Source organism: Erinaceus europaeus, chromosome 3 (genome assembly GCF_950295315.1).
Source record: "Erinaceus europaeus chromosome 3, mEriEur2.1, whole genome shotgun sequence".
Taxonomy (NCBI): domain Eukaryota; kingdom Metazoa; phylum Chordata; class Mammalia; order Eulipotyphla; family Erinaceidae; genus Erinaceus; species Erinaceus europaeus.
In genome coordinates, this window is record NC_080164.1 from 15,794,560 (window position 1) to 15,818,579 (window position 24,020).

General features: G+C 41.5%; 1 protein-coding gene and 1 long non-coding RNA gene across 10 annotated transcripts in view; one reads left to right on the forward strand and one right to left on the reverse strand.

Moving 5' to 3' along the window:
- The window catches only part of DTNB (dystrobrevin beta), a 281,464-nt gene that overhangs the window by 99,912 nt on the left and 157,532 nt on the right, over positions 1-24,020 (reverse strand). The gene's annotated exons all lie outside the window — the stretch shown is intronic.
- Positions 41-23,302, forward strand: LOC132537437 (uncharacterized). Its single transcript, XR_009548871.1, has 3 exons — positions 41-1,329; positions 21,096-21,249; positions 21,630-23,302. It is a non-coding gene; the product is annotated as an uncharacterized LOC132537437 (long non-coding RNA).

A 24,020-nucleotide genomic window follows, 5' to 3' on the forward strand; every position in this document is an offset into this window, starting at 1 on the left:
AAACACAGTTACATTATATTAATAATTACCAGCATGCCTTGGGGGAATAGATGCAAGAGCGATAAGGGCAAAAGAACCAATTAATTTCTAGTATCCTTGCTGCCGAGGTGAGCACAGAACCACTAATTTCTGCTAAGCACAGTGGGACCCATGGGGAGTGGGGAGTGGAAAGGAGTGGAGGGAGAAATCAATACTTCCAGCCAACAAGACAGTAAAATTAACAAGCTGGGAAGCTGGGTCCTCTCTCACAAGCCACAGGTCCAACAGCTGTGAAGAACAACTAAATAGAACACTCTGCTCCAGGGATGGGAGGGTAGCGTTTGTTCTGTGGTTTCAGCACACATGAATCTGGATCCTGCCACTCAGATAACTCATCTGCATTTCAGGAGCTGAGAACCCTACTAGGTGCTTTGTGTCTGTGCTGCACAACAAAGGTCCCAGCATCGGGGTGTGTGTTTTTCTGAGATTTGCACTGTTCCCACCACAGATTTCAGGGTCCCTAATCCCTTCAATGTAAGCTGCAGCAGTTCTCCCAAGGGTGCCGGTGTGGGTTAACTATTATTTCTACAGCTATCTGTCTATATTTGTGTATATTTGTCCTTTTTTTACAGGTCCTATCTTCTCTTCATTTCCAAGTCATACATATACCTATTATTACATCTAAATGTCCCTCCCTCTTTCCTCCTCTCTCTCCACAGCCTGGTGCAGTTGGAGTTCAGAGCCCTCTGGTCATTCTTCTCCTACCTTTCTTCCCAACTGGAAGTATGGATCAAAATTATTTTGGGGGTGCAGAAGGTGGGAGTTCTGTCTTTTGTAATTGCTTTCTCTGCTGAACATGGGTGTTAGCAAGTTGATCCATACCCCCTTTGTAAATTTCTTTTTTTATTTTTAATTTCTTTATTAGGGGATTAATGGTTTGCAGTCAACAGTAAAATACAATAGTCTATACATGCGCAACATTTCCCAGTTTTCCACACAATGAAATTTCTATAATTGTATCATTAATGTGTATTTCACACTTTGGACCATTCTTTTTGGCTGTACCATATACAGCAGTATGAAGATTTTATCTAAGTCAGTGCCATCAAAACACACACATTGGTTTTGTTTTGACAAGATTTCTGGTTTGTTTTTCTAGGTTTTTTTTTTTTTTTTTTTTTTTTTAAGCAGGAAGAGGATGTGACACTGGATTGTGTGGTAGGCAGAATAAGCAGGAAGATTAGAGTGAATAGGATTTCAGTTTTGAAACTGCTGAGTTTGAAGTGCCATTGATAAATACAGGTAAGCTGTATCTTAAAAGCACTTAGGAAACAGGAAAATGAAAACCAGGTGAGATATCAAATTTGAAAATGTTTAAATGTGTGATTTAAAGAGTTACTGTTCATTTGCCTATTGTGGTCGATATAAAATGATTGCTTCTAGGTGGAGGAGGGTATAATTGGAGAAATATCAACTAAGAGGGTAGCTTAGACAAAAGGTACAGAATTTCTGGTTACTGGTTAGACACAATTTCTATTATAAAGTAAAATTTTAACTTGTTGGAATCATTTCACTTGAGTTCTCTTATGACCAGACTAGTTTATTCTGGTGGATGCTCTGGAATGCAGACTAACTTGAAATTAAGATTATTACAGAATTTCTCTTAGGGATTTATAAACTAAGTACAGATGATGAATAACTCATACTTTTTAATATCTTCCAAGATTAATTTATGTATGCAGTTTTCTTTTATCAAATATTTGATTTCTACAAATTAGTAAGTATTGTACTAGCTGCCAGGGTAAAGACTGTAAAGATAAAAATGTAAGTCTTGGGGAGTTGGGCAGTAGCGCAGTGGGTTAAGCGCATGGACCGACTAAGGATCCCGGTTCAAGCCCCCGGCTCCCCACCTACAGGGGAGTCACTTCGTAGGCAGTGAAGCAGGTCTACTGGTGTCTTTCTCTCCCCCTGTCATCCCCTCCTCTCTCCATTTCTCTCTGTTCTATCCAACAACGACATCATCAATAATAACAACAGCTACAACAATAATAAAAAAACAAGCAACAAAAAGGAAAATAAATAAATAAGTAAATAAATGTAAGTCTTACAAAGAAGAAATCTTTCTGAAAAAATAATGATGATACAATATAGTAAGTATTAATGATAGAGAGGTGTACAATGCATAAGGGGTAATCACTCTGTTATATTCAGCTTTGGTGAGACCAGTCTCTGAGAATGGCATGGCATTAGTTGTTATATTTGGTAGGTATATATATAAAGTCTGTAACCTGAACAAGGGGTTTTAGTTTTGTTTAGTTTAGTTGTTTTTCGTTATTGCAGACAATGGTTTCTATCTAACTCTCTTAACAGAGCTACTTTTTTCCATCTGTGACTAGGAATCAATAGCACGGAGAGTGTCCTTAATAACCAAATATGCTGAGTATTTGATATGTACCAGACTCAGTTTGAATACTACCCACAGATCCACTCATTAAACCTCAGTCTAATGGGGTAGGTCCTCCTAATGATCTTTACAAACAGAGAAACTGAGGCAAGAAACAAAGTAATATACCTGCAATCACAGCCAAATCATGGCAAAAAGCAGGTTTTGACCTGAAGCTCCTGTGTCATCATTATGGTATTTGCTGCCCTTCCAGAAAAATTTCGAGTGATTAGTCTATGAATTAAGATAAACAAGCAGCATGATGTTAGGTCATGGTTGTTGCAGAGCTGTTCAATCTATAGGAGGGTGAAAGCAATCAGTTTGGGGGTGATTCTGCTCTCCCTAGTCATGTCACTAGGTCTTCCATTTTAAGTGCCTCTCTGAAACCAAGACGTTTGGCTGTAGTTTCTGCTCTTTACCACTTCTAGGCTGGTCGGGGAAAAATCATAATTACTATGAACGGTTTCCTTCAAAATCCTCTCTTTAATTTATTAGGAGGACTTTAATATCTAATCTTAAATCCAATAATCATTCAGATTCATCTTAGACTAACAAAGTACATACCTTTAATAAGCAAATTACCAGGTTAGCCACACTGCTGCTTTAAAAAAAAAAGTTCACACTGGGCTTAGGCCCAACACTCAGTATAATTACTTGTTTCCGCTTTCTGAGTTGACCTAGATCCAGGGGTAAATACTTCCTGGGCAGAATTCTCTAAGCAAGGATATGAAAGTATACTATTGTAGCTGTTTAAGTAGTATTCACTCAGAACTTGTGGGTGAGTAAAGAGATAAATAAACAAAGTCAACTCTGAATTCTGAGAGGCCAATCGAGATTTTGGGAGTCTCCCAAGGATGAGACTTTTCCTTGGGCCTCTTCTGCAAACAGTTACCCAGATAGGCAGACTCTTACATACCCTAGTTATTTTTACTATTTCTCCTTTTAGTTGTAAAGGTTTAGGCTATGGTCCTGCAGGTCTTCATTGCCTTCACAGGTGTCTGTCAATCATACTTTTGGGGACTGTTCATTATTGTTAGTGCAAAAGTTTTAATACTGTGTAAGAGATTTCACCACTCTTCAAAGCAAATTCAAAACCCAGACTACAGCCTGCTTCATACAACCATTCGGGTCTTCCGCATCTTGCTTGTTTCAAATGTTTTATTTTTTAATATTTGGTAAGGCAGAGAGAATATGGGGGAGACAGAGACGAAGAGAGAAAGAGAGACACCTGTAACACAGCTTCACTGATCTTTCCTCCTGCAGGGGTGGGGGGTGGGGGGAGGAGGGAGACAGGCATCTGAACCCTGGTCCTTATGCTGGATAACAGGTATATTCAACAGCACCACTGCCCAACCCCCTTCTGCATCTTTCAAATTAGTTGCTCTTTTATTGCTCTGAAATTCCAGTTTTCAAGTTTTCTTGTAAGTACCCATCCTGGAATGTCCTTCTCCAGTGAGCAGTCAAGATTATATTCTTTTTCACTTCTCTCGTTAAAGAAATGGCTCCTGAAATTTTAGTATCTTCAATAAAGATCTTCTGATTATCACAAACTCCACTTAAATAAACAAAAATCTTATCAATGCACAAATAAACTTCCAAATTTGAAAGTTTATAAATTTGGTTTATTCATGCCTAGTACTGTTAAGGAACCAGAGGAAAAAATAAGAGTTGAAAATTGTCCCTGCCCACAAGAAGTTTACAATCCAACCAGTCCTCATAATCGTTAATCATGCAACGATGGCCTTTAACTTAACAAATTGCATTTTCAGGTCAAATTTGATTTGATAATCATTATTTACAACCAAAACTACATAAATCTGTTTACTTAATAAAAAAACACAACTAAGCTTAATTACTTCAAAACATTAACCACAAACCAGAATAACAAAAGAACATGAAACACCTGAAGCTCAAGGACGGGCAGTGACTCCTCCAGTGGAGCTCACATTACAGAAGCGACAGGCATCTTTCTCTCTATCCGCCCACGTATCTCCCCCATTTCTTTGTCTTATATACATTTTAAAAAAACTATTAAAAAAAGAAAGATCTTGCGATGAAGTTAGCAGTTGTTAGCTAGAGTTCACATGGGCAAAGAGCTAACACTGAGATGAGGAGTTCTCTTGGAACCACACTTCGGGGAGTGGAGGGTAGGAATGTAAAGGAAAAAAACATTGCTCCCAAGGAAAAGTCTGCAGGGCAAGCTAATGGGAACTAGCCAAGTGAAGATAAACTTTCTGCAGAAACCAAGTGGCAGTGGTGGCGGCCAGGAAGCAAGCACGTCTGCTGGGTAACCAGCACAGACTTAGACAGCTTGAGGGTAACAATGATATTTGTTTCTCTTTTCTTGGACACTATCGTCCAAAATCCAGCAGGCTATGATCCTACTCAAGGACCATCTCCCCACTGAAACTATACGATGTAATAAGAAAGTCAGTTTATCTGATTATTCCCTTATAATGTGGTATTTCCTTGGGTCATAATGCTGGCACACTGCAACGCTGATGAAATAGGAAGGAGGCTAGATCCTAAGGTCCCTTTAATCTCCATGGCTCTATTATTCCCTCAGAGTGCTTCCTGCTCTAGACAACAGTTATGAAAATGCAGAGCATTTTATGCCCCTTGAATTATATGCTAGGCTGCATTTATTTCTATAGACAGAATTAACCATCTCATGTTATTCCACTAGGTTCTAGACTAATCTGCCAAAGTAAAGAAGGTAAGGCAGGAAAACTATCTCATGGAAAGCCATAATGTTTTGAAAATGGTATTATAATTTTAAATATGGTATTGTAAATGTAGCATAAACATCATGTTCCATATTTACAGTGACTTTTCTCTGACTTCTAGGGAAACCATGTTCTTTTTTATCGCTCATTGGCAATTAATTAACTAATAGAAAAGATTTTCAGCTTTCAAAGTCAACTACTAATCTCAATACATTGTGGGTTGAGGAGATAGCTCGGGCTTCTATGAAGAGCATAGAACCTGCAAGCCGAGGGCCAGGAGGCCTCAGGGTTAATCCCCAGCAGCATCTTCAACTAGATCTGAGCAGTGCTCCAGCTTACCTTTCTTTCCTCTTCTGCTCCTAACACACACACACACACACACACACACACACACACACACACACAACACCACCACAACCAATTCACTGATGGAAAAGACCCATCAGCAGACACATGTCTCAATTCTAGCAGCTGAACACAGCCATTTGTGGTATAAGACTTCTAATGAAATATTTCTCAGGAAGGAGAGGTTGACCACAAACACATTCTGATACTGTACTTTCACCATGAGGCAGCAGCTAGAGACAGCAGAGGAAACCAAGTATGTCACTCTCACTTTGGAAAATGACAGAATTGTCAAGTGAGGCAATAATGGCAAAGTGATTCACAGTATTACTCAGTTTAATATTATAATGCTGAAAAAAAGCAGGCAAGGGTTTTACCAAACGAATATCCAAAATCAATAGAATGGTACTGTCTTCTTTTAAAAGCCTTCCCATGATGAATCGTTCCTTTTCTCTCCTTGATTATAAAACTTAGACAGAAGTTGCCATTACTTGATATGGATGTCAACTCTAGTATTTCTAGAAAGATGAGAAAAGATGACAACTAAAAGACTTCAGTAAGTTACTGCTCAGAGAGGTCAATAAAATGCACAAGGCAATGCCATTCTCTGACCTGTGCATAGTTATGACTGAACTCTGCTCTAAAAAAAACCTATTTATGCTTATGCTGCCTCATGGATTTTTGCAACTAGCCAAAACCAGAAAGGTACAGTGGACTTCCCATTTTCATAATAACTGCCAGGATGTTCCAGAGACTCTAGCATTCTGCCAAAAATAAAAACGGCCATCATCAGCCCAGCAACTCCTGCAGCAGATAAAAGGAGGAAGAGCTGTCAAACCTTCTTCTTCTTCTAGCGTTTGCCCTTCTTCCGTAGCCAGTCAACAGCGTCAGGTTGAGCCTGATGTAAAGTTTCGAGACCTCCTTTGAATCTGGAGAGGTGGCAGTCGTTGACTATGTGGGTCATAGTCTGTCTGTAGCCGCAGGGGCAGTTTGGGTCATCTCTGGCTCCCCAGCGATGGAACATAGCGGCGCACCGGCCATGGCCTGTTCGATAGCCATTGAGGAGGGCCCAGTCATAACGTGCCAGGTCAAAGCCGGGTTGACGCTCGCAGGGGTCTGCGATGAGGTGTTTGTTCTTTAACTCAGCTGACTGCCAACTCTGTTTCCAAGAGTCTGGAACAGAGAAGTTCAGTGTAGGCGTAGGGGACCAGATTGGGTGACGAGACGTCAAGCGTTGGACAGGGTGGGCGAAGATATCCGCGTATATTGGCAGGTCCGGTCGAGCGTAGACGTGGGAAATGAACTTAGATGATGCCGCATCCCGACGAATATCTGGCGGGGCGATGTTGCTAAGAACTGGCAGTCATGGAACCGGGGTGGAATGGATGGTTCCAGAAATTATCCTCATGGAGGAATATAATTTGGAATCGACCAAGTGGACATGGGGGCTACGGAACCATACTGGGGCACAGTATTCTGCAGTGGAATAGCATAATGCCAGAGATGATGATTGTAGTGTGGAAGCGCTCGCGCCCCATGAGGAGCTGGCCAGTCTTGCAATGATGTTATTCCTCGCGCCCACCTTTGCTGCAGTTTTTATGAGATGTTCGTGAAATGACAGAGTGCGATCGAGAGTAACGCCAAGATAGACTGGCTGGGCTTCATGCCGGATTCTCGTATCACCAAGCTGCACATTAAGCTCACGTGAGGCCGAGGCATGGTGTAGATGGAAAACAGATGATACCGTTTTTGCAGTGCTAGGGATCAGTCGCCATTTTTTACAGTAATCAGATATCAGAGACATGTCTTTCGTGAGTGTTTCCTCGAGGATGTCGAACTTGGATGCCTGAGTTGCACAGCAGATGTCATTGGCGTAGATGAACTTCCTTGAAGAAGTTTCTGGAAGGTCATTGATGTAAATATTAAATAGCGTAGGAGCCAGAACAGAGCCCTGGGGGAGGCCACTTGAGACAAGTCTCCATCTGCTAGACTTGTCACCCAGATGCACCCGGAATCTTCTGTTTTGGAGAAGAAACGATATAGTGTTGGCCACCCATGGAGGCAGGCATCTTGAGATCTTGACTAGGAGACCACGGTGCCAGACCGTGTCATAGGCTGCTGTGAGATCAACAAAGACAGCACCCGTCTTTAAATTCTTCTAGAATCCATTTTCAATGTAAGTTGAGAGGGCCAGGGATTGTTCGCAGGTAGATCTTCCTGGGCGGAAACCAGCTTGGGTGGGTGATAGGAATTTCTCTGTAAGATGAGAAATACGTGACAGAAGCAGCCTCTCAAGGAGTTTGTAACACACGGAAAGGAGAGAAATTGGTCTATAGCTGGCGGCCAGTGTCAAACCTTTACGTCCTGTAGCAAATGCCTCCTCTTTCTCTATGGGTCCGGCAGCTGATGTGCAGTGCTGTTGCCGTCTCTAAGGAAACAACTATCACAGGATGAAGAATCTTCTCTGCAAGGTAGTTTATCCCACAGAGCATTTGTGGAAGGAGCAGGTACCAGAGCACAGTTCATTAGAAGGCAGCCACAAGACTGCACTCTGACTGCAAGGCCATTGGGCAGTCAGGTGTAGTCAATGACAGCGCAGCAGCTGCAGCACACAGACTAGGGAGCTTGCAAGCTAAAACGGGAAAGACCTGAATCTGGATGGTGGCACACAGGGTAGAGTGCACACGTTGCCATGTGCAGACACAGGTTCAAGCCTCTGGTTCCCACCTGCAGGGGGCGGGGGGGGAGCTTCACACGTGGTGGGGCAGCGCTGCAGTGCAACAGGTGTCTCTTTCTCTTCTCTCCACCTCTCTCCTCTATTTCTATCAGAACAAAGGAAAGGAAAAAAATGGCTGCTGGCAGCGGTGGAGTTACAGTGCAGGCACCAAACCCCAGTGACAACTCTGGCGGTAAACAAACGAAGAGACAAGCCAACGAATCACAAAACACACTCATGTCATTGAATCCCAGTCCTGCTGCGAATCAGCAAGCCAGTTCACCCAGCCAGCAACTCTACTCTGATCAGGCCTTCCTGGAGCATGCCTCCACCTCCTCTCCTGTGGCCTTTCCCGAATGCCAAATGCTTGACAAGGAAGCAGCCTGCGGTCCCGTTTGCTAGGCAATCTAGGTAGGCAGCCATCAGAAGGGAGGGAGAACCAGCAAGGCCTGGTTTTTGTTGAAGGGGAGTTTATGGGATCACAAGCAATGTGGGAAACGACAGGACCACGGGGACTGCTAACACCTTTGATGCAGAGGGTTCCTTGATGCATACCAACAATTCACTGAACAGATGAAACAGGCAGATGACAGTGCAGTGTGAGCTGCAGAACTGGCTTTTGGGACATTTCTAGCAGAAAGTTTGCCTTGTGAGAATCCTCCCCAGGGCCTCTTCCCTATCTTTTCTCTCCAGGACTTTCTAAATCTACCTGCTGCCGGTGTCCCTTTGCAGTGGGCCACCACATTTCAGTCTATGATGGCGTAGCTAAATACCACAGCGATTTTTCTATTAGTCCCCCGGTATCCAGAGAACCCTCGGATTGCTGCACACTGGACTTCCCAAGACGAAAATCACTACCAGATGCACAGTCCTCATGTCACCACCATTCCGGTCCCAAAACATCAATTCTCTGATAGTCTCTCAAATCAGGCCAAATATCTTCCTCTGTAGAGTCACTGCCCAGGCATCCTAGCCTTGGCGTCCATTTTAATTTTCCCTACTTCCTCATGTTCTTGGCAAATACTTAAACACAGGCCTTAACCTTTTTTTTTTTAAATATTTATTTCCTTTTTGTTGCCCTTGTTGTTTCCATTGTTGTTGTAGCTATTATTGTTGCTGATGTCATCGTTGTTGGATAGGACAGAGAGAAATGGAGAGAGGAGGGGAAGACAGAGAGGGGGAGAGAAAGACAGACACCTGCAGACCTGCTTCACCGCCTGTGAAGCGACTCTCCTGCAGGTGGGGAGCCGGGGCTCGAACCGGGATCCTTGCGCCAGCCCCTGTGCTTTGCGCCACGTGCGCTTAATCCGCTGCGCTACCGCCGACTCCCCAACCTTTTTGATTATAGAAAAATAAAGCAAAAGCTGAACAAAATACACAAGTAGAGTCACTAGGAACAGCAGAAGTCAAAATGAAATCCAGAGCAACAACGTATTTGAGTGGGAAAGAATCCAATCATTTGCCTACATAAATAAAGAGGCAAGACAACCCAACAGTCCAGACAGATGTTAAAATGCTTGGTAGAGGGGGCCGGGTGGTGGTGCACCTGGTTAAGCACACACATTACAGTGCACAAGGAACTAAGTTCAGGTCCCCAGCCCTCACTTGCAGGGGGAAACTTCATGAGTGGTAAAGCAGGGCTGCAGGTGTCTCTTTTTCTATCTCCCCCTCTACTCTCAATTTCTCTGTCTCTCTCCAGTGATAAATAAGTAAAATATTTTTTTAAAGAAAGAATGCTTGGTAGAAGATGAAATAGTTGATTTATATGCCATATTAAAAATATAATAATGAGAAAATAGGGGGAATGTTTTTCAAAGCTACAAACTCTAAGGATTTATAAGCAGAAGCAGAACACAGATATGGTGGGGAGGGAGTCAGCAGCAGCGCAGCAGGTTAAGTGTAGGTGGCACAAAGCACAAGGACTGGCGTAAGGATGCTGGTTCGAGCCCCAGCTCCCCACCTGCAGGGGAGTTGCTTCACAAGTGGTGAAGAAGGTCTGCAGGTGTTTTTCTCTCCCCGTCTTCCCCACCTCTCTCCATTTCTCTGTCCTATCCAACAACGATGACATCAATAGCAACAACAATAACAAATACAACAATAAAACAAGAGCAACAAAAGGGAATAAATAAGTATTTAATGAAAAAAAGAATGTGGTGAGGAATGTGGGCAATAATGGGCAGAATTAATTTCAGGGAAAGAAAAGAACTACACAACAACAATGACTGAAATACCATACTTTTATAATAAAAGTGCAACAACAGAGAAGAGTATTGGAGAGCGGAAGGAAGGAACATGGTTTGGGAGAACAGCGTTCTTGTCCCGACTCTAGCACTAAGTAATTTTATGAACCTAGGAGACTCTGGACAATGAAGTCCCTTATGCTCTGGTTAACTGTTTTCACATGCAGCTCCCTGGACATCAAAAGACCTTAGGTGGTGCTGCAGTAACCACAGAGGAGAGCAAAGGGATTACCCTTAACCCCATTTCACTAAGAACTGTTCCACTTCTACTCTGCGTAAGAGTTCACATTTAATCTAAATTGCTTCAATAGCCAGAGGAGCCTTTACTCCCTAGAGGCTCATGTCTTTCATCAGTTCTGAAAAGTTCTCAGCTATTTCTGCTCAGATACTACTGGCCCTCCTCCATTCTTTTTCATTCTCTCTTGAATTCTGAGATTTTAAAATTGGGTTTAGCTCTAAATTTTCACTTTTAAAAAAGGGTATCATCAATCTTTAGCTATCTCCTTTTAATTCTCAGTAATTTATGTTTTTCATCTTTACTACCTCTAGCAGGCTATTTTTCAGAGCACTTAATGGATGCTATTCTATGCGTCAGGTGTCTACGGCCACCAGCTATATTCCTCTTAAAGACTTCTTTAGATGCTCTTTTTGGGGAGTGAGGGTTGCTGGGTAAATGCTGTCTTCCGTGTCTGGCTGATGGCAGGCAGCTCTGTGGCAGCCCTTGCTCACCGTGTAGCATCTTGTTTATCTTCCTCATTGGGGGACACTTTTTTAATGCTTAAAGGGAATTTCATTTTTTTTAATTCTAATTATGTGTACATTAACTTTTGTATCTTTCAATCATTTTTCTTTGGTAGAGGAGGGTGAGGTTTGAACATGTGCTCAGGAAGTCAGGCGGTAGCGCAGCGGGTTAAGCGCAGGTGGCGCAAAGTACAAGGACTGCCATAAGGATCCTGGTTCGAGCCCCCAGCTCCCCACCTGCAGGGGAGTCGCTTCACAGGCGGCGAGGCAGGTCTGCAGGTGTCTATCTTTCTCTCCCCTTCTCTGTCTTCCCCTCCTCTCTCCATTTCTCTCTGTCCTATCCAACAACGACGACAACAATAAAACAACAAGGGCAACCAAAGGAAATAAATAAATACATAAATATTAAAAAACAAAAAAGACCATGTGTTCAATGTACCACCTCAAGCCACATATCCAAGACTTGTTCTGCTGGGTTGTAACTCACTGGCACAGCACTGTGGGCACAGTCTCTGTGTGGCCTTTTCATCAGAAACTGGGAAACAAGTTTAAAGAAGTAGTAAGTAGTTCTTTCTTCCCTTGACAAGCTCCCTGAAGTCTGAGGGTACTGAAAAGTACTTTTAGATTCTTTTGGCCCAGAAATTAAACATCGAGGATGCTTTAGCAGACGCAGTCAGCCTGCTGCACTGAAACCATATGAGCAGTACTGACGCCTTCACGCGTTCTGGTCGGTGTATGCCTGAGCATATCATCTGGTCATCATCACTCCCGCCAGTCAAATAACCTGTTAGTGCTCCTTCTTTAAGTTCTTTGTTCAGACATCTTTTTTTCCATTTAAAACCCAATTCAGATGAACCCTTCACTGATTTGCTCTTTTAGGTTTAACACGTAGAGATCAGCAATACTATCATAAAATTTCATTCTTGAATTTGATTCATAGTTCTCCTATCTATATCCAAACTGGTTTCTGTCTTTAGCTTATACTTCATGCCAGCAAATACTGCTGACTCAAATATATCCAGCACCTCCTTGCTGCCTACACCCAGCTAGTCTACTAAAGTCCATTTAGCACCTCGATATTTAAAAAGAAAAAAATGGAATCAAACAATAAATGGTCTTTCAAGTCAGTTTTCTTTGAATAGTGTAATATTTTCAAGGTTTACCTATACTGTAGTATTTTTCAGTATTTCATCCCTTTATATATCATATCATAATTTTTTTGTTTTTTTTAAAGAAATATTTATTTATTCCCTTGTTTTATTGTTGTTGTTATTGATGTCATCATTGTTGGATAGGACAGAGAGAAATGGAGAGAGGAGGGGAAGACAGAGGGGGAGAGAAAGACAGACACCTGCAGACCTGCTTCACCGCCTGTGAAGCGACTCCCCTGCAGGTGGGGAACCTGGAGCTCGAACCGGGACCCTTCCGCTGGTCCTTGGGCTTTGTCCCACGTGCGCTTGAAACCGCTACACTACCGCCCGACTCCCTTATCTTGCATTCTTGAGAGAAATTTTGGCTTTGATATTCTAATGTGGTCATAATGATTTATAATTTTTCTAAAGTCTATGTGTTAATATTTTAAGAATTGCGGGGGCTGGGTGGTAGCGCAGCGGGTTAAGCGCACATGGTGGGGCCCCTGCCTCCACACCTGTAGAGGGTCACCTGAAGCAGGTCTGCAGGTGTCTGTCTTTCTCTCCCCTTCTCGGTCTTCCCTTCCTCTCTCGATTTCTCTCTGTCCGAACCATCACAACAATAACAATGACAACTACAACAAGCTCAACAACAAGGGCAACAAAATGGGAAAAATGGCCTCCAGGAGCAGTGGATTCAAAGTGCAGGCACTGAGCCCCAGTCTAACCCTGGAGGCAAAAAAAAAAAAAAAAAAAAAAGAATTGCATTGCTCATTTGTAAAAGGGTTCTAGAAAATGTTTTTAATAATGCAAAATTTTATATTGGCCATTGTTAGGTCATAGTGAGCACTCAAATTTATATTGATTTGTTCACCTTGACTTCTTTTTGAACAATCCCATCAAGTGACATTTAAATAAATAAAGTTAGTAAGATCTTTCACATAAAATTTGCCTTCACCAACAAGTACTTTCAAAATAAAGCAAATTATAATTTTTTTTAAGTTATGAGCATTTTCTGTGATACAAGGTTTTAAAGGAATCTGAAAATAAGAATTCTCCCTCCTTTTTGTTATTTTAGGATAAGTAATTTTGGAGAAAACAAATCATTGCCTTAAATTTGGGCAAAATTGTCTGCTTTTCTTAATCATGGCACTTCCCCTGCCAGGTTAGTACATCACCTGCTTTTCAACCACATCATCAAACCAAACATCAGAGGTCAAAGGCAGATTAGCAGTATGGCTATAAAGAATTTTCTTCTAATAGCTGAATGTAAAAATCAAGAAAAACACAAATAATCTTTTCACTTCATTCACTATACAGTTTTTTATAATCCTCCTAATGGATAATACTCTTTTGTTTTCTTTGATCCTGGCTTCTTTGAGATTTATTATTGTCTATTTTATCCCCTCTTTATACTTGAAAGTACATATATCCTATGATAATGACTATTTTTAACCTTTTTAGAATAAGTCGCCCTGTAATTTTACTACATGTTTACTTAAAAAACTAATATTTTACTCCCTTCCCAATACAAATACTTAACTCTATTCACCAGTTTCCAACTTACACATTATTCCCTACAAGTTTAGTTCTTTTAAAGAAAACTGTACTCAATAGATAACCCTCCTAGTTATTATTATTGTACACATATTTGTTTACTTACATTTACTATTTTCTTTTGATCATCATTCTTTTTTCACATTTCAGATTGCTTTCCTAGGATCATTTTCCCCTTCTCCATTAAGTACAAGGTCTATACACTTTATGCCTTTAACAAAAGTTCTATTTATCTGCAAATACTTTTGTCTTTATTACTTTTTTCCTAAAAGGTGTTTTCAATGGGTACAGTTTTAGGATTATAGCTATTTTCTTCTCAGTTCTTTGAAGATGCTTTTCTATTGTTTTCTGTTTCTAATGTTGCTCTTGAAAGGGTAATCTTCTGAAAAATTGTTGATTCTGTTGAAAAACTGTTGTAAATCTCTTTTCTCTCTTGATAAAAGAGTGACACTGCATTATAACATTAGATGAGCTTCAAGTGTATACCATTAAAAACCAGCATGTGCACACACTATGTAAATTTCATCACTAAAAATTCATTTCTACCTTTTATCATACAACTGAACCCTTTTATCTGATTTATCCATTTCTGTCCTCTTGGTCTTAAGTCTGAAAGTTTGTTTTATTTGCTTATGTATTGCCTCCAGGGTTTCTTTGCTGGGGCTTCATGCCTACATGACTCAACTGCTCCTGGTGGGCTCTTTTTCATCTATCTTTTTTGGATGGAAGGTGAAATATAAGAGAGGGAGAGAGGAAGGAGGGCGGCACACACTACAACGTCACTCGTGGAGCTTCCCGTCTGCATGGCGCTCCCTCCTGTGGCGGCAGAGTTCTCCAGCCCGGGCCCATGAGCATTGTAAAACGTGAACTCAACTGCATGAGTCACCTCCCAGTCACCATTTATGTTCTATTTCACTAATCCATTTATTTATTGTCTCTTTATAGCACATATAAATGTAAAATCATATAATTGTGACTTACTACTAAGTATTATGCCCATTAGGTCTGTCCATGTTGTTGTAAATGACAGGATTTAAACTTTTTTTTTGTTAATAACTGAGTAATGCTATAGTGTGTGCATGTATGTGTGCATGTGTGTGTGTGCGCGTGCGCGCACGCATGTGTGTATCATCTTATTATCCATTTGGCTGTTGACAACATGTAAGTTGTTTTTAAACCTTGATTATTGTAAATAATACTGTAATAAAAGTAGAAAGTAACATAACTCTTCAAATCTTATTTTCTGCATTTCCCGGATAAATACCCAGAAGTGATGTGTATCACAATGTCTCTATTTTTGATATGTTCTTTCTCTTTCTATTGCTGTATAGCTTTCTTATGATGTGTGTAAGTATGGATTCTCTTTTAAAATCTATATGGAAAAACAAAGTGAACAGTTATTAATCAAAAGTCATAAAGTTTCCATTAAGCAAGATGAGTAAGTTTAGAAGTCAGCATGCACCTATAGTCAAAAATGCACTTAAAATGTGTTAAGAGGGGAAAAAAATTCTTAAGAGGACAGATCTCAAGGTAATTGTTCAGACTATAATATAAAAGAAATCTTTAATTAGAACTGGTTAAAATCTTACAAAAACTCAGGACTTTCTCACTCATTACTTTACTATTATTGCCTTTCCCCTAATATAATTTTCATTTTTTCGTCTGGAATTTCAGTTACTTACATGTTATTATTATTTTTAAAAAATAAAGGAACCCTTCATGAATCTGCATGTCATTCTTGTGCAATTCACTGTGTCATTTCAATGTCAGCACACGTGCTCCTAAAGCAAGTACTATTCTACAAACTTTCAGTGTTCACCAAATTTCTACCTTTTGTCTCCATGAGCTATGTTATGAATAAATTGTTTGGATTTTATATCTTCCTGTTCACTAATTTCTTATCTATATCTAAATTTTACCTTATCCTACTGAGATTTCTGGATTTTTTTCATATTCCTAGAAGTTTCATTTGACTTTCTTCAAATTTTGCTAATTTTTATAGTTTTTTGCTTCTTCATAATACTTTATATTTCTCTTTTATACTTTTAGCACAAGTCTGCATTAGATGATTCATACTATTTGTGGGTCTTTACTGTCCCTGTTAATCCGCACTCATATCAACAGTTTTTTCCCCCGTTTTTTGAGTTTAAGTTCCTGGGAACTTTATCTGTGGAGGTTACTTAAGTACCTTCTTCCAAATAGGGCTTATGTTGGCATCTGACAGGTTTCTGGGAGGATAACTAAGAAAGACTAGACTTAAACTTAATTTTCAACATGGAATTTTGTGTCAAAATAATGTTGTAAATTCTGATTTTCCACATTTATAGTTTATAATAATACATCATAGCACCCTCTTTTTTTTGCCTCCAGGGTTACTGCTGGGGCTTGGTGCCTGCACCATGAATCCACTGCTCCTGGAGGCCTTTTTTCCCTTTTTTTCTATTTTATTCAATAGAACAGAGAAATTGAGAGGGGAGAGGGGAGAGGGAGAGAGGGAGAGAGAAAGGCAGATACCTGCAGACCTGTGTTCACTACTCATGAAGCATTCCCACTGCACGTGGGGAGCAGAGGCGTGAAGCCAGGTCCTTGTGTACAGTACTATGTGTTCTTCTTTTTAAAAAAATTTATTTATTTATTCCCTTTTGTTGCCCTTGTTTAGTACTGTGTGTTCTTAACCACATGCGCCACTTCCCAGCCTCCAAGAGTGTTTTTCCTACACTGGACATAGGAAATGAGTGAAAAAAACCCAGCTGAATTTACACAGAATTAAACATGAGGTGGTGACAGCATGGAAGGAATGACTAAAGAAAAAAAGTCACTTAAATTCCAAAAATAATTCTACTGAAAAAGAAAGAGAGAAATAAAGAAAGAAAAAAAAGAAAGGGGGGGAGGGAGGGAAGGAGGGAGGGAGGAAGGAAGGAAGGGAGGGAGGGAGGGGACTCAGGGGTAGCGCAGCGGGTTCAGAGCACATGGCGCAAAGCGCAAGGACCAGCGTAAGGATCCTGGTTCGAGCCCCCCCCCCACTCCCCACCTGCGGGGGAGTCGCTTCACAGGTGGTGAAGCAGGTCTGCAGGTGTCTGTCTTTCTCTCCCCCTCTCTGTCTTCCCCTCCTCTCTCCATTTCTCTCTGTCCTATCCAACAATGAACATCAACAACAACAACCACACAAGGGCAACAAAGGGGGGGGAGGCCCTCCAGGAGCAGTGGATTCATGGTGCAGGCACTGAGCCCCAGCAACAACCCTGGAGACAAAAAAAAAAAAAAAAAGAAAGAAAGAAAAGCAAGCCAAGCAAGCAAGCCAAGGAAGCTTTTAACAATTTAACAAACTATGCCTTAAATTCATGCCTGGGATCACATATCTAATTTTACCCTGAAGTAGATCCATTAAGGTTACTCAAAAAGAGAAAAATAAAACAAAGGGAAAAAAGCTCACTTGACCAGAGAGAAGATGCCTTACTTGACCTAGCCTTGACCTCTAGGATTATTTCAAGTAGTAAAGCAAGAACTTATCTCCAAAAGCTCATAAAAATTACAGATTTTTACAATCTGAGTAAACCTTCTTTGATTGCTTTCCAAATCTGCAGTTAGATCAGCAAAGTCATAGCAAATAAACAAACATGGTCTTATATAAAGTGACCTTGAAGACAGGGACTGTAAGAAACAGGCCAAAATTAACCTAATTCATAACTGTGCTCAATACTCTAACAGCTCTGCTAATCAATATAGTTTAGTCCCACAAATGCCTGGAATGTGCAAGACGCTAAGCACATATAACCCCAACCCTTAAGAAGTGGACAGGGCTGAGGATAAGGAAGTGCTTACAACTGTTGGAAACCCAGGTCTGCCACATACTCCTGGATTTCTTAATGAAAGAGATGGTATTTAACTGAATGGCAAATGACTGCCAAGTCAAGAGCTAAAAGTAAATTTTTTTGGTGTATGTGAAGGAAAGAAGTTTTTTCTTTGTTTGTTTGTTTGTTACCCACGCTACCTAATCTCACCCAAGAAGAGATTCTTAAGAGTTAGCTATTTCTAGTGTTCACGGAAGTTTTCATGGATGGAGCAGAATTTAAACTTAGGTCCTGAATACATAACTGGAAAGTGTAAAAGGTAAAAATGGGCATTCAGGAAAGGGGGCAGTTGGGTTCTGACACCATGAGCCAGCTCCCAGGATGGGAAGGGGTATCAAGTTTTAAAGGTAGGAGGAGGTAGGTCTGGTAAAAGCAGGAACTTTGTACTACAAGAACTGAGCAGCAGAAGGGAGATAAGATTCAAAAAGGAAGGCGGGTCCCAGTTACACAGAGCCTTGAATTCCAGTACAAGGAGTGCCTCCTTAATTCTATAGACAGTGGAGTTTTGCAGGTTTTTTAAGTAGAAAATAATATAACCAAAGCAGTAACTCAAGAAGATTGATTTGACAGAAATATGTATGCAGTTGGAGGTTCAGAAATAAAGAAAAAGGGTTAATTTAGGTGTTAGACATCAGTGAAAAGTGAACAGTGTACAGATTTGTAAGCATGCTAAGAACATTTCGATGATTTGCAATTCCAACAGATTACTAATAAACAATCTATTAAAAACAGCCCACACCATGTGGAATCTAATTGTGAGCCTCAGTGTTTGTATGAAAGCACACTGCAGAACATCCTAGGTTTGGCTGGGTGGGAGAGGCTCAACAAAAAGCTTATTTCTCCATATCAAGAATGATTACTTTTCAAAAATTGTTTAAAAACAAAAATCATAATGAACTGGAAGAACAAGTGTTCCAATCCAAAACTCTGACATCATTAATTCTAGCCCAATAACATACTGGGTGGGGGGGGGGAGGTATCCTGCTTCACCTTGACAGACTGATAACATGTCTTGTAAACTCCTGAGTGCTTCATGAAGCTTTCTGTCCTTTATGCCAGGAACACACATCCATGCATTTACTCATTGTGTAAATATTTATTTAAGGGCTGCTATTTTCCAGGTCCATTCTACACCCTGGGAAGATAGTAGGAAACAATGAAAGAGTGTGTATATTTAAAGGGCTTACAATGTAGTGTGATACAGATTATAAACAGTCACAAAGTGTATAATACAGTATCATATGAATGGCTGGTAACTTAGAGAAACTAAACCAAAGTCAGAGGACCTATGGTTCCAGGTTAGGTAAGAGAGTTAAAGGAAGTCTCTATGAGAAGTTAACATGGAGAGAGAGGGGGAGAGAGACAGACAGACAGAGAAGAAAGGGATCACGATCTAAAGGAACGAGCCACAAGAACTTCAAGATGAGGAGCACTTCAGCAAATGAAGCAGATGCAAAGGTCCTGAATGGAAATATAATTGGTATTTCTTTTTTTAAAAAACTGTTTTTATGGGGTCAGGCAATAGTGCAGCGGGTTAAATGCATGTGACGCGAAGCGCAAGGACCTGCGTGAGGATCCAGGTTTGAGTCCCTGGCTCCCCACCTGCAGGGGAGTCGCTTCACAGGTGGTGAAGCAGGTCTGCAGGTGTCTATCTTTCTCTGCCCCTCTCCATCTCTCTCCGTCCTTAAAAAAAAATGTTATTACCTTTATTTATTTATTGCATAGAGACAGCCAGAAATTGAGAGGGAAGGGGGTGATAGAGAGGAAGAGAGACAGAGAGACACTTGTGAAGCTTCCCCCCCTGCAGGTGGGGAACGGGGGCTCAAACCTGGGTCCTTGCACACTGTAACATGTGTGTTCAACCAGGTGCGCCACCACCCGACCCACAGTTGGTATTTCTAAGGAACAACCAAACTAGTGTAAGGAAAGAGTAGAGAGAGCATCATGAAAGTGGGAGGAAAGAAAGTCAGACAGCTTTAGATTTTATGGGACACTGCACAGCACTGTGCGGACTTCTGGTTCATGACTATGATGGGAAGCCACTGAAGAAATAAGAAAAAAAATAAACTATGTTATAGTCTAGAAGAGATATGTTAGGGGAGTCGGGCGGTAGCCCTTCTTTGTCTTCCCCTTCTTTGTCTTCTTTGTCTTCCCCTCTTTGTCTTCTTTGTCTTCCCCTTCTTTGTCTTCCCCTCCTCTCTCCATTTCTCTCTGTCCTATCCAACAACAACGAGATCAACAACAACTACAACAATAAAAAACAACAAGGGCAACAAAAGGGAATAAATAAATAAACAAATAAATATTTAAAAAAAGAGAGAGATGTTAGGACAAATCGATTTCTATATTTTACCAGTTCTGTATTTTCTTTACATAACTAACACCCTTTCAGAAGCAGTTTTCATTATGTATTTACACAAAAGGGAGTATTTCTGATAAATCTCAAAAGAAATTTCATTAACACTCCCTTTTATGTAAGTGCATAATGCAAACCAATTCTGAAAAGGTGTTAGAGGTATGTAAAGACGTTTGGCATTTTCTTAATAAGTTAAATATACGCTTTTTCTACATCAGAAATTCTACTCCTAGGTATCCACCCAAGAGAAATAAAAAACTATGTCCACACAATGATGTGAATGCTCACAATAGTGATTATTCACAATAATAATAATGGCAGTGAACCCAATGGGTTGTCAACTGGTGAAGGCAGAAACAGAGTGTGGCTCACTCACACAATGGGATACTCTGAGCAGCAGCAGACAACAACGGAGCTATTGGTGTATGCTGCAACAGGGATCTTAAAACTATTCTTCTAAAAGAAAGAAGTCAGACACAGAAGATACATAGTCTGATTCTGCTTATGTGACGTTTCAAGAAAAAGGCAAAGAACAACAGAAACAGGAAGTATGACAGTGACTACTTTGCTGTGAGCAGGGGTTGACTACATGTGGGTACGAGGGACTTCCTGTGGCTAGTAGACATCTTGATAGTAGTTGCAAAACTATGTAAACTTACTGCACAGTGAATGAATTTGTAAATTACACATCAACAGAACTGTTAAATAAAGGCAAATCAAAACCACAATGAGATGTTAACTCATACCCATTAGAGTGATTAATACTAAAGAGAGAGAGAGAGAAAGGAAGGGAAGAAAGGAGGAAAGGAAGGAGAAAAGGGACAAGAAAGAAGCGTTGCTGAGAGCATGAAACAACCGGGACACTCCTGCACTGTTAGTAGAGCCAGAAAGCTAAAAATAGCAGCAACAAATGAGCCAGTAATCTTAACCCCTGGTACAGTGTCTCCCCCCGCCCCTCACACAAATAAGTAAATAAAGCGGAAATATATGTGCATATATTTGTTTTCATAGCTGCATTATCCAGAACATCCAGAAAGTGGAAGCAAACCAGATGTCTACTGACAAAGGACAGAACACTAAATGTGGCACACACAGGGCATAGAATAGTAGCTCTAAGAAGGAAAGACAGACTGGTGCCCAACATAAGCACAATGCAAACACGGTAGTAAGTGAAATCAGAGCGCCACAAATAGTGATAGCATACTTTCTTATAGGGTATCTGAAGCCCTCCGATGTATAGTAACAGAAAGTGAAATGGATACTAAGGGCTCATGGGAAGGGGGCTATGTGTAATAGATTTATGGCTTTATATCTGCAAGTTAAGAATGTCCTGGAGAGCTGCCTCACACCAATGTAAATGTACCTAACATTGCTGAATCGTAAACTTAAAATGGTTGAGGATGTAAATGTCACATTATGTGTGCTTTACCACAAAAAAAAAAAAAAAAAGAAAAGAAAAGCAAGGAATGGCCATACTAGGTTTAGAGTTCTGCTTCAAACCCTGAAATTCCAGACTCACAATTTGTACCTCTCATTTTAAAACAGGTTTGAGAAGAAATATTCAAGAAGTGATGATTTGACAACCATGTGAATGTCATGGACACTGCATTGTACAGTTAAAAATGGTAGCAGGGCTGTCTTTCATGTGGTGTAATTTTACTTCAGAAAAGGGGGAGTTGGGCGATACCGCAGCAGGTTAAGTGCAGGTGGCGTGAAGCACAAGGACCGACGTTAAGGATCCCAGTTCAAGCCCCCGGCTCCCCACCTGCAGGGGAGTCACTTCACAGGCAGTGAAGCAGGTCTGCAGGTGTCTATCTTTCTCTCCTCCCTCTGTCTTCCCCATCTCTCGTCATTTCTCTTTGTCCTATCCAACAATGACAACATCAATAACTACAAAAATAAAATAAAGACAACAAAAGGGAATAAAATAAATACTTTTAAAAAATTAGAAAAGGGGGCTGGGTGGTGGTGCACTGATTGAGCAGGTGTTACATTGTGCAAGGAGCTGGGTTCAAGCCCCCAGTCCCCACCTGCAGGAGGCAAGCCTTGGGAGCTTGGGAGTGGGGAAGCAGTGTTGCAGGTGTCTTCTCCCTCTCTCTCTTTTTTTTCATTTTCCTTCAGGGCTACTGCTGGGGCTTGGTGCCTGCACTATGAATCCACTATTCCTGGTGGCCATTTTTTCCCTTTTTTTTTTTTGGATAGGACAGAGAGAAACTGAAAGGGAAGGGGAAGATAGAGAGGGAGAGAGAAAGATAGACACCTGCAGACCTGCTTCACTGTTTATGAAGTGACCCCTCCCCCCTGCAGGTGAGGAGCCAGGGGCTCGAACTGGAATTCCTGTCCGGGTCCTTGTGCTTCGTACTATGTGTACTTAGCCCAGTGCACCACTGCCCAGCCTCATCTCTCTCTTCTATCACCTCTTTCTCTTTCAATTTCTGGCTGTTGTCTATTCAGTAAATAAAGATGATTCTTAAAATTTAAAAAAAAAAATCAGAAAAGAAAAAGACAAAAGCAATGTGTCCCAAGGTAGCCCGACAAGCAGCCGGGAAAATCCCAAGAGTGAAGTGAGACTCAGCAGACTGGAGTCACAGCCACTTGTCGGTCATTATCCTCCTGGGGTTAACCTTCGAGTTTAACCGTATTAAATAAAGCTGCTTCTCCTTACTGCACGGAGACCAGTTAGCACACCTGCTATCACGTGACCTTCCCTTTCTTTCTTTCCTTCTTTTTTTATTTAATTTTTTATTTATAAAAAGGAAACATTGTGGTCCGGGAGGTGGTGCAGTGATGAGGCTTTGGACTCTCAAGCATGAGGTCCCGAGTTCGAGCCCCGGCAGCACATGTGCCAGAGTGATGTCTGGTTCTTTCTCTCTTCTCCTATCTTTCTCATAATAAATAAATAAAATCTTAAAAAAAAAAAAAGGGAAACATTGACTAAACCACAGGATAAGAGGGGTACAACTTCACACAACTCCCCCCACCAGAACTCTGTATCCCACCCCCTCCCCTCCCCTGATAGCTTCCCTATTCCTTATCCCTCTGGGAGTATGGACCCAGGGTCATTGTGGGATGCGGAAGGTGGAAGGTCAGGCTTCTGTAATTGCTTCCCCGCTGGTGACCTTCCCTTTCTGTAGTACACACAGGTACCATGCAAACACACTCACATGTGCAGGCTCGTTCATGAATGTGTTTGAAAAGCCTCACTTCCCTCATCCCTTTCAACACACACACGCAGCAAAAACCACCTGCTATTCAGGACCACCTAACCTGACATGTGGCCCTTGGGATTAGTGTTTTCTGGGGTCTGCTGTTTTCTCCTCTCCCCCCCTTTACTTGATAGGACAGAGAGAAATTGCCAGGGAAGGGGGAGTTAGAAAGGGAGAGGGAGGGGGTCGGGCGGTGGCACAGCAGGTTAAGCGCATGTGGCGCAAAGCACAGGAACCGGCGTAAGGATCCTGGTTCGAGCCCCCGGCTCCCCACCTGCAGGGGAGTCGCTTCACAGGCGGTGAAGCAGGTCTGCAGGTGTCTGTCTTTCTCTCCCCTTCTCTGTCTTCCCCTCCTCTCTCCATTGCTCTCTGTCCTACCCAACAACAAACTGCGTCAACAAGGGCAATAATAATAACCACAACGAAGCTACAACAAGGGCAACAAAAGGGGGAAAAAAAATGGCCTCCAGGAGCGGTGGATTCATGGTGCAGGCACCGAGCCCAGCAATAACCCTGGAGGAGGAAAAAAAAAAAAAAAGAAAGGGAGAGGGAAAGAAAAATAGACATCTGCAGACCTGCTTCACCACGTGTGAAGCTTTTCTTCTACAGGTGGGGAGTGGGGCTCGAACCCTGTTGCTTGCCCAGGGTAGAGTGTGCTCAACTGGGTATGCCACTGCCGGGCCCTCCATTGTTTGTTTCTGGAGAGCACTGCTTCCCAGACTGTTGTTGT